Genomic DNA, 15,666 nt, shown 5'->3' on the forward strand with positions numbered 1-15,666 from the left:
AAGGCGGTAGTTTAATGGTATGGGGTGGCATCATTCTTGGTGGAATAACCAATCTCGTTTGTCTGGAACGGTTTCTAAATACAACAGACTATCGCGATATTATTCTCCAACCTATTGTTGGACCCTTTGTACAACAAGCTGGTCCCTGATTTAAATTAAAGCACGACAATGCGCGACGGAATACTGCCAGGTCGTGCGGGCATTCCTCGAAAATAATAAAATTGAGGTTTTACCATGGCCTACACAATCCCCAGATTCAAACCCAATTGAACATATATGGGACATATTTGGCAGACGTATTTTACAACAAAATATCGCGTTCAATACAAGACAGCTACTGTTTGAGGGCTTTTTAATGGAGTGGAACAGAATACCGCAGCAAAACATTGAATATCTGATCATGAGTTTGTCTTACAGATATAGAACAGTAATCAACAACCGTGGAGGTCTTATGCTATGCTAACTTAACCTAAAGACTACTTTGTTGGGAGTTGAGGGGCAACAAATAATATTTTTATTTTTTTGTTACCATTTTTTGACTTATGGAGTTCTCTTTTAATTTTCTTAAGAGCTGTTGCCATAATTCTAAGAAAAAATGTTTATTTTATATTTAGGACACTTGTCTATAACTTTTTATTAAAGATATTTGAAATAAATTATTTGATATCAGTCTCTAATCTAGCATTTTTTTTGTCCCCTAGATTATTTTGATATGTGTATATCTGAATTGGAAACTCAAAATAATGAATCGTGATATGTGCTTTCACAATAGATGTCATAGAAATATATTGAGATTTAGTGCTAAATGTACTAATATAAATACTCTTCTGGAGTAAAATGGGAAATATATTAGTTCCTAAACACCTAACTAATCTAATAAAAAATCAGCCAAAGTTAAAGTACAATATATTTAAATGCGTTCAAAATAGAAACTAGACAGGGCTGCATACTATCACCATTATTATACAACATATTATATTCTAAATATATAATGAAGAAAATATCAGAGTTGGAGATTTATAAAGAAGTTCTAGATCAGCATCTGTCGAAGGTTAGGAGAACAATAAATGTCGACACGGACTTAGAAATGGCAGTGAATTATCTAAATGACGCTGTCATTAAATTATTCCAACAAACCTGCCCTCTAACGGAGAGGAGTTCTGCCAGGGATACGCAATGATGAAATAAGGAAGCTCTTTGTGAAAAAAAAAAGGACGAGAAAGCTATTCAACATAGCCAAAGTAACCATTTAGTGGGGAGAATACAGAACCACACAGACGGAATACTATACAGCTATAAGAGGAGCTATGAAAGACATATGAAGGAAGCACTGTGAGGAAATTATAAGCATTTATGCTTGTGCTAGACTTCAAACAGTGCTCTCAAAAGAGAAAACACAACCAACTAACTCACTCCTAAATAATAAGGTCGAGTATACCAATACAGGAACAGATACGTCTGAAGAGCTCTTCAGAGTTAGCTTCCCTGGATCACAAATAGTTGAATGACTAATGCACACAGCAGAATATGCAATGTAGTCAGAAGTATTGTAGCCTTCGAATACCTAAAGCATGGAGAGAAATTATAGTAACTTTCATTCCTATAAACCGGGTAAATAGGAAAGGAAAAGGCAAATTTTTTTTAAGTAATTCTTGTTTTCTATTGTCATTCTTAGACATTAGAAAATCTGCTCGACTGGTATATTAGAGACGGAAAATTGGTAAACAATTCAATACATCAAGAACAACATGCTCAATATTGTAGGGAATTCAATCGAGAGAGCACTCCACAGACTCGTAGAAAAAGTAAAGAACACAATTAAAAATAAAGAGGTGATGCTAGAAGCTTTTTTAGATATACAGGGGGCTTTCAACAATACTTTGATAACATCCATAACCAATGCCCTGAGACGTAAATAATTTAGAGGATATTTGTTTGAACAAGAAAAAATTCATGCTTAGGAGTAAAGTGGTAACTACCACAGTTCCATTTCCTTATATTTTAAATAATTTTATTAGTTAGCTTTTATATGTGTAATTTTTGACGACCTTTGGTAAATTTATTTTGCGCATTCATAAAATATGTGTGGGGCCTTGGAAATTACCCAAATTGAAAAAGTATAATTTTAGATGCGAGCACTGATTTTTACTACCCCTTTTATAGATATATGTTATCCAGTTTTGTAACGTGTAACGCAGAACGTTTTTGTATCATTAGCCATTCAAAAGTAAGCATATAGCAAATAACAATAGCAAAAAAAATCATTCTATCAAGCTGTCGTTTTATATTATTTCAAATTAATAAAGTAATATTATTTGCAAGTATATCTCACGCCAAACTAGTCGGGAGTCAAAACAACCACTATCCTTGAAGAGACCGTGTTGGCCCGGGTCGACAGTGTATGTCCACAGGGAGGAGTTCGGTCCCCACTGCTACGGAATATGATAATGGACGGACTAATAGGGACTTTAAATGCAAATAGTCATAAAACAATTGAATATGCTAATAATAATCTCGCAAGGAAAGTACAATACGGTAGTCAGAGATCGTATTCACGAGACCCTTAAACTAGAGAAACAATGAAGGGGCTAAAAATATGTCCCCACAAATCCACCATAGTTTCTTTCACGCGCAGATGTAAACTCCATACTTTTTTTCCAACGGGGTAGGTGTATCATGTGATTGCATCGATTGTCTAAGGTTGCATAACATTGGTACGGCGACTTTTTTGTATATTTTATTATACCTTCGGTGCTATTTAATATTATATAGGTATTATCCAAGGAAAGATTGAAGAAAAGAGATGCGTAGTTCGCAAACAAATGTCGTGGCTAGGGAATATAAAAAACTGGACAGGCATAAATAATATTGGTGAGCTTTTTGAGCTCACGTCTGGCCTTAAGATAATTTGCCAACGCACTATAGGTGCACGGCACTATAAGAAGAAGAAACCATTTAATAATTTCATTGATCTTTCATTTTTCCGCAGTTTCAGGCAAATTTCAGCTGATAGAATAAGATCGCCGCTACAGTCTTTTTCTTTATACGTCTTGACGTCTTTAACTTCAGTTCGCCATCGTTTTTTCTTGTATATTTATTTAATCTTTTTTTTTTCTATTCCTGATTTTATCCATATTATTCTTTCTGTTTTCGACAATCTTGCCCCTGCCTTTTTCTGTTAGTCCTATTATGGCAGTTTTGATTTAATTGCAATCTTTTTCTGTCTTTCTTTTCAAGTGTTTCTAGCTTTCTAGTTGGATCTTCTACCCCTGTATTTTTAACTTTTTAATTTTTATATTATTTTATTGAACTAATGTTTTTATAATTTTCAGCTTTAGTTTTAGTGGTATGAAAAATATGTGGTATCAGCGGTTGTTCTCCTATAAGACCCGACATCGTGTATTACTTTTTGTATTATCGACAACTAGTATATTATCTACACACAACCAAACAAATGTAATCACCATGTATTTTAAACCAATATTTATTTCTTTTGAATGATCTTGTTATTGTTGTTAAGAATAAAGGTATTTATTGAAAATTAACACACCGATTAAACAATCAGATACCACAGCTCGATACGTTATAGAATATTTGCTGTAGTTTTAAATTGGAAAATTTAACTTATGCGTTGAAACACGAAAATATGCCTTATTTTGGGTTAACGGATAAGCAAAGGGAAAATAATATTGGTCTTGTGGAGCAAGGAATGTCTCTGAGGTACATAGCTGCAGTGGTAGGCGTAACACCAAGACAAAGTAGCCCAAAAGTAACAACGGCTTGCCACTATCGTTTCATTGTCCAATTATCTAAAAGAGATCCAACAATTCCTCACCCGCAGCTCAAAAGACAACTTTTGGAAGCTATAGGTGTGCTTCAGTTAAAACGATAAGAAAAATACTACGTGCCCAAGACTAAAAAGCAGTAGACAGCTACAGGTTCCCGAGTTATCTAGGCAACACAAAAAATGTATTGCCTAAACTGGTGTCTTTAATACCAAAATGTACTCTTTTCAGACGAAACCAGGATTTGTGTAAAATCAGGACGAGAAAGACAAGCAAAAACGGAAACTTCCAGATCTGTTTAGAGATATAAAGGAGGAAGTGCCATGTTCTGGGGAGGCATTATGATCGATGAAAAAATTCCTTTAATTTCCATTCAACCAACTTTAACAACTCGCAGGGGTGTTGATTTGGTTCTAAACCTAGTTAGACTCAATAGGAGAAAATTTCATTTTCATGCATGATAATGCACCTCTACATACCAGCAGAGTAACTACGTACTTCCTTGAAGCAGAAGATATATGAGAACAATTAGAGCTTGCTGAGATAATTCACAAAACACCGCACAGCTACTACAAGCTACTCTTATAGAATGCTACAAACTACCACAACAAAATGTTGACAATTTGTTAAGGAGCATGCTCACTCGAATTCAAGCTTGAATAATGGCTAGGGGTGGCAACACTGACTACCAAATAAACATAAATAAATAAAAACAATTTAAACATTATTCGTTTTACATTGAAACTTTTTATACTATTAACTTTAAAATAAATAGTTTCAATTTGTTATTTCAAGAATTTATTGTTTTCTTTAATTTTTATCTATTGGTGATCAAATAGCTTTAAAATAAAAAAGATTGTTTGACTTCGTATGTTGGTCTTTTTTAAAATTCACCTTAAATAATAAAAAATATCAGATGATTCCATATACGTTTATTGTGTGTATCTGATTGCACGCTCGTTGATTTGAAAACAGCATGTTATTTTATCTTCTATTTTATGTCAAAGTTTTGGGCGGCCTATGAAGTTGTTGGTATGTTTACACAGGTTTCTTCGAGATGTTAATAAAACTAATGAGTTATCTGTGTAAGTTGCGTCTTTATCTGGATGTAAATATTTATTATTAATAGATTAATTTGCTTTTTATACGTTTTGATATATGGAATTATTCTACTGATTGCTCTAAAATCCATAATTCTACATTGTTTACTGCCGATCATGCACGCTGTTACATTTTTTCATTTTTTATCTTCTCCTTTATAGTAGTCTTAAATTTTTCTTTCCTATTTTTTCTATTATTTTCCACATTATTTTCTGAATTATTAGAACATCTTATACGCATTTTTAATCTACTGAGCGATATCTTATATTTTTCAGACGCTTCCCACATGTTTGTTACATTCCACGTTACATTTTACTTTTATCCTTGTTTTTTCTTACTGATTTGTCTACGTAATTTTGATCTGTATGTGTTAAGTTCCAGTTTTTCCCCGATTGTGTTTTCCATGAATCGTTAAAGACGTACTAGAAGAAAATTCAACAAATCCCAAAATCAGTCTGGATTTTAGAAGTATTAAGGTGTTGCCTAATCCTTCCTCCTACAAAGCCTCATCTTTATTAAGTACCTATATTCATTTACTTTGCTTATCGTTTTGTGTACAATGTTAATTATACAATTTAATTAAATTGATTGATATCTTCTGTATTTATGTGTATTCCTACAAACTAAAAATAAAATAATTTCTTGGACTATACACCTCATTTTAAATTGACTATAGATTTAAAAATTTAAATAGTACTATACACACATTGTTGTGATTCGTCGCCTCAAAGTGAATCGACGAATAGTAGTACTTAAACCTGTTTGGTTCAATTTCAGTAACGTTAGTCACACCGCAGAGGTTAAAGGTATGAAGTGTTAGGTAGATAGTTGGAAAAAGTGTTCTCGTATTGTGTTTCTGTAGTATTATTTAGACAAGAAGTAAATAGGTTAGTACATAATATAATTTAATGTTTAATCTTTTATGAGTTATGAGGTTTGAATATTGACCTGTTATTTTTTATACTTATTTTTCTAAAATTATTAATTCATGTAAACCAATTCACTGTTAAGAATGAATGAATAAGTATAAATTGAAAAATAATATGACTGGATACAAGGTTGACAACAAAAAAACATAAATACACGATTTTAGAATCAATTAATTTGTTGTATAATGCAGTTTATGGTTTAACATAAAAAAAATATACAAATTTTACATATATAAAACTAATATATATTATGTAAGATTAGATGGTATTTAATTTTAAATAATGACTTAAAAAAATTCTTAAAAACTGGTTGTTGTGGTATTTGATTCTTTTGGAAAAATGCTTTGTATAACTCGTAAAATTTCAATACTCTGTAAGTTATAATAAATATTTTACTATATTTATATAAAACGTTACAAAATATAATGTTAAATAAATCTTTATAATATATGGATATAAATCTTTATAATATAATTTGATACAAGTCTGTCTTTCTGTCAATGACATATATTTCAATTCTTTATTTTTCTGTCTTTAACATCTTTCATAATTTGTTAATAATACATTCTTCTTGGTTTACCCCCATTTCTTTTTCATATAGTATTTTTATTGGTCTAACAAATTAAAAGTTCTTGTCGTAATTGTTTCATCCTTCGTTAGTTCCTTACATACATTGTATACATATAGCCTACAAGGCCGTGGAAGATTTTTAATGGGTCATTTGACCCAGCACTTACTACAAAAGTACAATGTACAAATCCTTCCCCTCATGAATACATTATCAAAAACTTTCCCAAATTTTACCGGATACACCACGTATCACAACCCTGAAAACCAAACCTCTCATTTCTATAACATCTCACACGCTTCCTCCACGTATCGAATTCCCCAACATTCACTAACTCGCAGTAGACCTGCTCTACAGAAATACCCTCACCACTGCAATTGCTTACTACATATATCTAAACGACCCATTCTGAAACCTCTGATTGAGTACTATTCCATTCTCAACAGAGCCATTCTAATGGGCAGACACCTCTCAGATCTCCTTCTAGATCTGCCTATCGAAAAATCTCCAACACGAAAGTCACGTTCCTTGACCACAGTGGTATGTCTATCAATAATCACATCCTGTGCACTGAAAGCACACTGAAAACATTATGGACAAATTCGATGATAGCTGTACCATAGGTGACTCAATAACGTCAGACTACCTTCCCCTTCTAGTCAAAACTGACTTAAGGAGTTCTAAACAATACACTCCATTCTTCTATAGAAGCGATTACTACAAAAAGACCAATTGGGGACTATTCCAAGACTATATCATCCATAATCTCCCATAGTTAAGTAATCTCTTTTAAGTAAAATTAAAAGACTTCTACAAGAAGCTTCAAACCTAGCTATTTCATTTACTTAATATAACAAATATATATTCTAACTCTACCACAGAGAATTCTCTGTGGTAGAGTTAGAGCATATTTTTTCTTATATATCACTTATATCTATATTCGATCAGGTCTGGCATGCTGGACTTATCAAAACACTTTACTAAGCCGCCATGCCCATTCCATTTCTAAGAAAAATACAATCCTATCTAACCGCTCGGACTATACGAGCCAAAGTAGAAAATCAACATTCCACATCATTCACGTCTCTCGCACGAGTACCTCAGTTTAAGCTCAGTTTTAAGCCTTTTAAGCCTTTAAGCGTTTTACCTTTGTTTAGGAAGAATCATTGGTAAAACTCACGACTGCCCGTCAGCGCTAATCCACCAAATAACAAACATCGATTCCATCCATGATAGGATACTGAACATCAGTAAGAGATACGTTCTCTCTACCATAAATGGCTCTAACACCACAGCAAAGGTGGTTCTCAAACAAACCTGCCACCATTCCCGCCTGCTAAACTTTTAAACATAGCAGGCAACGAACTTCCTAATAAGTACTGAAACATTCTCGAAACCACTCAAATAAAATATCGTAGGCACCAGCCTGCACTTGGCAAAAATGCTAAAAAGAGCAGTTCCTAATAATACTTAGAACTAGAACTATAATCTTATATACTAAAAGGCTAAGCCCTTTTCTTGTGCGCAATACTCCTTCTAAACGGTGATAGATAGGAGAATAATTTTTTTGAAAAATTAAACAGATTTTTGAGTAGATTCCCCCTAAGATTTAAAATTTAAAAAATTCGAACCGGTTTAAAAATGGCGGCCATAAAATGAATTTTTCCTATGGTAAAGTATAGGGATTTTACAGGTTTCATTCTTCAAAATTTAAAGTCCTAATTTTCAATGTATTTTTAAAATATGCCCGCGTCTACTTTTTTCTTATACTTACTGATTGAATTCAGAATTATGAAACCGGAAGTATTTACTTCCGGTAAGATATCCCAGCCTATATAATCTCTAGCGCGGAGAATCATACTGTTTTCTGTATTTTTTAAATTTAAATGATATTTAAATATAAATTTAGTTAGTTAGTTAGTTAGAGTTCTCAAACCGACTTCTTTTTCTTAAACGTGGCATTTTACAATCTAAAATATGCAAAAAAAAGTTACTTCGGGTTTTACTTCCGTTTTTTATTTAAGAGGGGCGGAGTCTAACAATCATATTGTTTCCGTTTCCTAATGTAAATATTCCTGAAAATCCTAAAAAACTGCTGTATCGATTTTCAATTTAAAAAAATTGGCGTCGATACAGTTTATTTTTAGGATTTTTGGAACATTTACACTAGGCGACGGAAACGATGGATCGTTAGACTCCGCCCCTCTTAAATATCAGCAAAACTTACATCAAACCTCGATGTCGAGTTGGTCCGCTAGTTAGTAACTACGTGAAATAAAACTAAATGGTTAAGTAACTTGGCATTCTCCTAATAAGTAAACATATAAACTATAATATAAAAATAAAAACCAAAAAAATACATGTATATAAAATACAAACATCATACAAAACATAACAGTGAAATATCATCTAAACTAAACTGCGAGCAAACAAACAAAACCAAAAACCTAGCTTCTCCCACATCTTCCAGCCCCAAACAACTTACTCTACATCCCCCTATACAGACGTCTCGCAATAAAAAAGGGGGGCAGCCATACCTTGAAGAGGCGAAGTATTAAACTGTGGCGAAGCCTAAAACGAGGTTGTCATAACTATTCATCATCAATTACAGTAACGTTAGTTACACCGCAGAGGTTAAAGGTATGAGGTGTTAGGTAGATGAGGAAAAAAGTGTTCTGGTATATTGTGATTCTATAGTATTATTTAGACAAGAAGTAAATAGGTTAGTACTTATATAATTTATTGTTTATCTTTTATGGGTTTTGAGGTTTGAATGTTGAACTGTTACTTTTTTTATTGGTCTAAAATTCTAAATTCATGAAAGCCAATTCACTGTTAAGGATGAATGAATAAGTATAAATTGAAAAATAAGATGACTGGTTACAAGGTTGACAACAAAAAAACGTAAATACACGGTTTTAGAATAAATTCATTTGTTGTATATTGCAGTTTATAGTTTAGTATAAGAAAAAAATATACAAATTTTACAGATTATATAAAACCAATAAGTTTAGATGGTATTTAATTTTACCTTACTGACTGACGTGGTATTTGCTTATTTAGAAAAAATGCGATGTATAAATGTTATAAATGTATCTTACATTTGTATGTTATAATAAATACTTTACTATATACAAAACGTTGCAAAATATATTGATAAATAAATCTTTATAAAATATGGATATAAATCTTTATAATACAGTGATACTTCTCCAAAACGGACACCAACGGGGGAAAAATAATTGTCCGTTGTGTAGAGTTATCGCTTAATCAGTTGAAATAAAAAAGAGGTTTAGATTTGCTTTATTTCTAATTATACATTTTCGTACATATTTGCATAAGCATATACGAGTACACAAATAAAACAAATAAAATACTGACGTAAAAAAGGTAGGTATTACTTCTTAAAAAAATCATTAATTTTAGTTTGTTTTTTGTTTTGAACATTATTTTTCACAAGTTCAGACTCAACATTTAGAATGACATCAGATATGTTTGGACTTACTGTTACATCACCTTTATATATAACAAATATAACAAATAATTATAACTCTCTTAATTTTGGATAAACATTATTTAAATTACTTACAGTTGTAGTAAGTTTATTGGACACCTGTTCGTTTTCTTTAAAATTACCAACACAACTAGCTAAGTTTACTTCAGGATTTTCCGTCAATAGGGCAACATCAATATCTAGGTAGTTCAAAAAATTTTCAACTTTTTGACTTTAGCAAAAGGTTGACAATTGCAAATTATCTTCCAGGTCTGGTAGCTCCAGATTTTTCACAATTTTTTCGCATTACTATCGTTTAAAAAAAACCTCGCCTAATGAAACATTTTCAATTATTTTGGTTGAAACGTCTCTCCATGCTGCTACAATCCAAACTAAGGCGTGAGCAATTGTTATGGACTTCTCCAGCTCATATTAAATAGTAAACATAGTAAACATTCTATAGAAGATAACATTCTTCTTATCAAAAACTTGCTATACAGGGATTTAAAGTTTTTAATTATTCTTTTGTCCAACGGTTGACAATGTGCTGTGGTATTAGGTGGCAAAAATATTATCGATAATTATAGATAACTGAATATCCGGATGAGATATTGCGTTGTCTAGAAATAAGAGAATTTTTCTTTTTTGACGTTGCATTTTTCTGTCAACTTTGCATGATATATCTGGTCATCCAGGCCTTCTTGTTGTACTACCAGTCGACTTGGAGTTTATCAGACGAAAATTTTTAAAATATGGAGGATTTTTACTTTTACCAATATGGTTAGCCTTTTCTTAGCATATTTAATCCCACTGCACTTTTCATTACGAAATGTAAAAGTTTTACTTAGTAAGGCTCGATAATACAGACCAGTCTCATCAGCGTTATAAATATCTTGAGGTACATAGCCACCTAATAAATTTGACAGTTTTCTTTGCCACTCCGAAACTTCGTTAAGGTAACCTTTGCAGCTGCTCTAGAAATTGCTATAAATGTAAAGTTGTGTCTAAAGCAAAACTTGTCAAGCCAACCATTGGAATCTTTAAAATTTAAATTAAGTTCTTTCGCCATCCCTAAAGCTCTTTATTTTATTATCGGTCCGGATAATAGAATGTTCTTACTTCTCACTTTACCAAATCAAATGTACATTAAAGTATCGATAGCAACACCTTAAATTTTAATCCTCTTTTTTTGTTGAATATTTCCACTTTGACTATACAACTTTTTTAAATCGACCTTTTTTTTTAAATGTCACTAACTTGAGTTTTTCTTATTTGAAACTTTTCAGCCAAAACTCGAATACTATAATTATTCTAGTTTTATGGTCATAAGTACCTACTTATATAATTCGTTTTATAGATACAATAAGTTATGTACATATTTAGATTTCCGGAGCCGCAATTTTAATCTTTTAATCGCCTTTACCTGACTGTCCGTTGTTGGCAGGTAAAATTACAATAATTTCTTATGAAAACTGAAGGTAGATTTGGTCCGGAGTCGTTGTTCGCAGGTTTCTTCCAATTTACCCACATATAAAATGTTCGGTGACCTAAAAACTGTCCGTTCAGCAGATGTTTCCGTTGTGGAGAGGTGTCCATTAACAAAAGTTTTACTGTATATGGATACAGGTCTTTTCCGGTCATGGAATTCTGTGGCTATGATTTTTCTTTTGTTCTCTGTCTATGACATATATTTCAATTCTTTATCTTTCTGTCTCCAACATCTTTCATAATTAGTTAATACTACATTCTTCTTGGTTTGCCTCCATTTCTTTTTCATATAGTATTTTTATTGGTCTAGCAACTCAAAAGTTCTTGTCGTAATTGTTTCATCTGTCGTTAGTTCCTTACATACATTGTAAACATATAGTCTACAATCACATATACACAATCACATATAAAACAATATATAATATATAATAATTATATACAATATATACAATATACAATATATAATTACAAGTAAGTTTTTTTAGGACAAACATTTTTGTATGGCATTTATAACTTAGGTAGGTAATATAAAAATAATGACCTTTGACCCAATGTTGTACAAAAATATTGGTACCAGGAGCAGGGAAATTTTTTTATTTTCGGAAAACTTATTTATATGTGATTTATGGAGGGTCAAATAACCCAAAAAAATGTCCCATGGGCTTGTAGTCTAATATTCATTTGTACCTCTCGACCATCCAAATTCTGTTTCGTAAACCTACCGTAGCGTTAGTCCTCAGAAGGTAGAGTATCTGACTTCTATATCTGATTCCCAGCTGCGGCGAAAATATCTAGATATTTTTAAATATCTGTAGACTCCAGGTCGATTCAGCCTGAATAAAATGAGTACCTTGGGTAAAACCAGGAGTAATATAGGCGGTTGAAGCGAAGTACTGGCACTGTCACCTTAATTGTATACCGTAGGCCCAAGAGATAGCAGACTATCCTGATATAATCATGTTTTTGTTCTTTACATACCATATTCATGATTGAACGTTGGTTATCATATTGGCTATCATATTGACCACAGCTTTGAAAAGAAAAGAGTCTACGAAAACTGATTAAACTACTTACGTAGGTTACGACGACATGATGTTCTTCTTCATCTTGAAAATACTTTAATTTTCGTATTATAATACCTCTTTATTTGTGACTCTGCAAAGCTAGAAGTTTATTTAATAGCGAATTAGTGAGCGTCCATCTTTTAACTCCATACAATAATGTCGAGAAGATGTAACATTTGACGAGTCTTATTTTCAGGTTATTATTGATATTCTGTTCACATAATACTTTTTTCATTCGAAAAAATACAGCTCTAGCCTGTTCAATGCGGATATTTATCTCATTGCCCATATTGAAATTAATATTTCTATTTGAACCGAGATAGGTATTGTGCTCAGTTTTTTCTATTTCAGTACCAAATGCTGTACTATATTATGTAGTCATTTAATGGTGTTTTGCTGACCACCATATATTTATTTTTTAAAGTATTCAGTTTTAAGCCATATTTTTTGCATTCTTCAGTAACACTGTCAATTAAGAACTGTAATTCTTCCGCAGAACTTGCAGGCAACACAGTGTCACCCGCATATCTCAGATCACTGATCTTAATTCCGTTAACCGTGATACCGACATCAATCCTGGCAAGTGCTTCTTTAAAAATATGCTCAAAATACAGATTAAAAAGCAGAGGTGGCAAGATGCACTCCTGTCGAACCTAACGGAGAATTTCAATTGATTCAGAAGTTTCTAAGGCAAATGTTACATTTGCTTGCTGATGATAATAGAGATTCTGTATAAGTCTTAAGTTTTTGTCGTCTATTTCTACTCGCACAAGAATTTCTACTCGCCCAGTTTTCCATGTCTAACTTTATCGAATGCTTTCTCAAAGTTTATAAAGCACATGTACACAGGATGATCGACATATCTACGCTTTTGAACCAGCACCAGCTTGATATACAAAGTTAAAAGCATAAACATAAATTATACAAAATCAGTAATCTTTTTACTATTTCAAAACAGATAAAGTCTTTTGTTTTTTGTCCTATATGTAATTGGCATATCAATTGAAGTTGTATTCTGAATTTTGAAACATTTTTTAAATATTATTTGAACATAAATTACCAGCCCCAAATGTAAAAAAGCCACAAACCTATGCAAACAGAATATAAATACATTACGATTACGGATTTGACAATAGGTGGAAATTATCTATTTTTATTTTCGAAATTAAGATTGTTGTTGATATTTGAATACTGGTTTTCTATTATTACAATTCTTAAATTAAATAATTTCAACACTCTTTAAGTAAAATTGTACGTTAAAAATAGTATAGACTAAGTATGGCTCTAATAATTTATCACTTATCGTCCATATAACGCCCATTTTTTAAAAGATAACGAGGAAAATTATTTATAAAACACACGTTCATACGTTTTTTACGTGAAAAATAAGGCTCATATGGTTTCTTGATTCTTGATAAAACCTAACCTAATCTGTGTCAGTCACCTTCTCTCGTCAATACTCATGTCAAAATTTTTGAATGATAATGATAGTCACATGACCTCTTATTTGAAATGTCGTTCAATTGTATATCCAATATTGTGACAATTTCCAACATTTAGACCATTCGATACTAGAATGTAAAGTTAAGAATAAAAATTCTCTTTATCAAATGTTTAAAGTGAGCAAAAAGAAAAAAGAATCCCAAACAACTGGAAGGAATCCGTAACCATTATCCTACACAAGAAAGGGGATAAAGCAAATATAAGAAACTACCGTCCTATAACACTCCTCAATGTAATGTATAAACTCCTAACACAAATTTGAACCAATAGATTGACGACAAAATTCGACGGATACCAGTCGAAAGAACAAGCTAGTTTTAGAAAGGGATTCAGCACAAGTGACCATTTACTAAGTATGAAAATACTTATAGAACGAGCAAATGAATATCACATTCCTCTATATATAGCGTTCATAGATTTCGAAAAGGCTTTCGACAGTGTCGAACATTGGGCAATGAAAAGTTCTTTGATTAACAGCAGAATTGACTACAGATATACGGAACGAATAGCCAATATATATAAGAAAGCCAAATCAACAATTAAAGTATATGAAGGAACAAAATCAATACAAATAAATAGATGCCTGAGACAGGGTGACATAATATCACCGAAACTTTTCAATCGGGCTCTGGAAGATATTTTTAAAAGATTAGAATGGGAAGAAAAAGGTATAAAAATTTGTGGACATCGCTTGAACCATCTAAGGTACGCTGATCACATCGCATTGATAACCGTTAAACAAGGAGAATTATTGGAAATGATGAAAGAACTGGACGTAGAAGCTGGAAAGATAGGACTTAATATGAATTACAGCAAAACCAAATTCATAACAAATACAGATGAAGACATCACAATGAGAATCGAACAAGATGAAATAGAACAAGTTCAGGATTATATATATCTGGGTCAAATTATAAAACTTAACAAAGAGAACCAAACAGCAGAGATAAAAAGACGAGTTAGACTGGCATGGGCGGCATTTGGCAAACTAAGCTACATTCTTAAAAACAAAAGATATCCACAGCATCTTAAGACCAAAGTATACAATCAATGCGTACTCCCTGTTTTCACTTATGGTTCACAAACTTGGACATTTACAAAAGCAAACATGGACAAAATCGTAAAAATATAAAGAGCAATGGAAAGACAAATGTTGCACATAAGACTAATGGATAAAAAGAGAAACGAGTGGATAAAGAGAAAACAAAAGTGAGGGATGTTAGACAAGAAGTTGCAAAATTGAAATGGAGATTTGCCGGGCACAATATAAGACAAAAAGAAGACCGATGGAACAAAATTCTTATAAGTTGGAGACAGTGGGAATATAAACGAAACATAGGAAGGCCCCAAATGAGATGGGCAGATGATATCAAGAAGCACGTGGGATCTATGTGGATGACTGTAGCTACAGACAGAGAAAAATGGAAAAGGATTGGGGAGGCCTATGTCCAAAGATGGACCGAAGAAGGCTAATTAGATAGATAGAAAGTGAGCAAAATTAATTTACGTTCATTAAATTTCTTGCAATAATTAATATATTTGCCCAAATTATTTGAAGTAGTAGGCTGCATCTGGTACATTTTAGATTGCAACCAGTTTCCATAGAAAAATGGACTTATGAAGCTCCGTTTTAGGATCTAAGGCATCTTCTACCAATGTACTAATCCGAAAAGTTAATACTGAGGAACTGTTGCAATGATAATACATGATGTAAAGAAGTCACATTCGTTTGAAA

At 32.3% G+C, this 15,666-nt stretch overlaps 1 protein-coding gene across 4 annotated transcripts in view; it reads left to right on the top strand.

Moving 5' to 3' along the window:
- Positions 1-5,619: 5,619 nt before the first annotated feature.
- Positions 5,620-15,666, top strand: part of LOC140434795 (serine protease inhibitor 88Ea-like) — a 111,864-nt gene continuing 101,817 nt past the window's right edge. For 3 of the 4 annotated variants that reach the window (XM_072523313.1, XM_072523310.1, XM_072523312.1), the window contains exon 1: positions 5,620-5,773. The gene's annotated coding sequence lies outside the window, so the exon portion shown is untranslated. Of the gene's footprint in view, positions 5,774-8,949; positions 9,106-15,666 lie in introns of those variants that run through there. The other variant, XM_072523311.1, reaches the window with a different exon arrangement.

This window comes from Diabrotica undecimpunctata, chromosome 2 (genome assembly GCF_040954645.1).
Source record: "Diabrotica undecimpunctata isolate CICGRU chromosome 2, icDiaUnde3, whole genome shotgun sequence".
Lineage (NCBI taxonomy): Eukaryota > Metazoa > Arthropoda > Insecta > Coleoptera > Chrysomelidae > Diabrotica > Diabrotica undecimpunctata.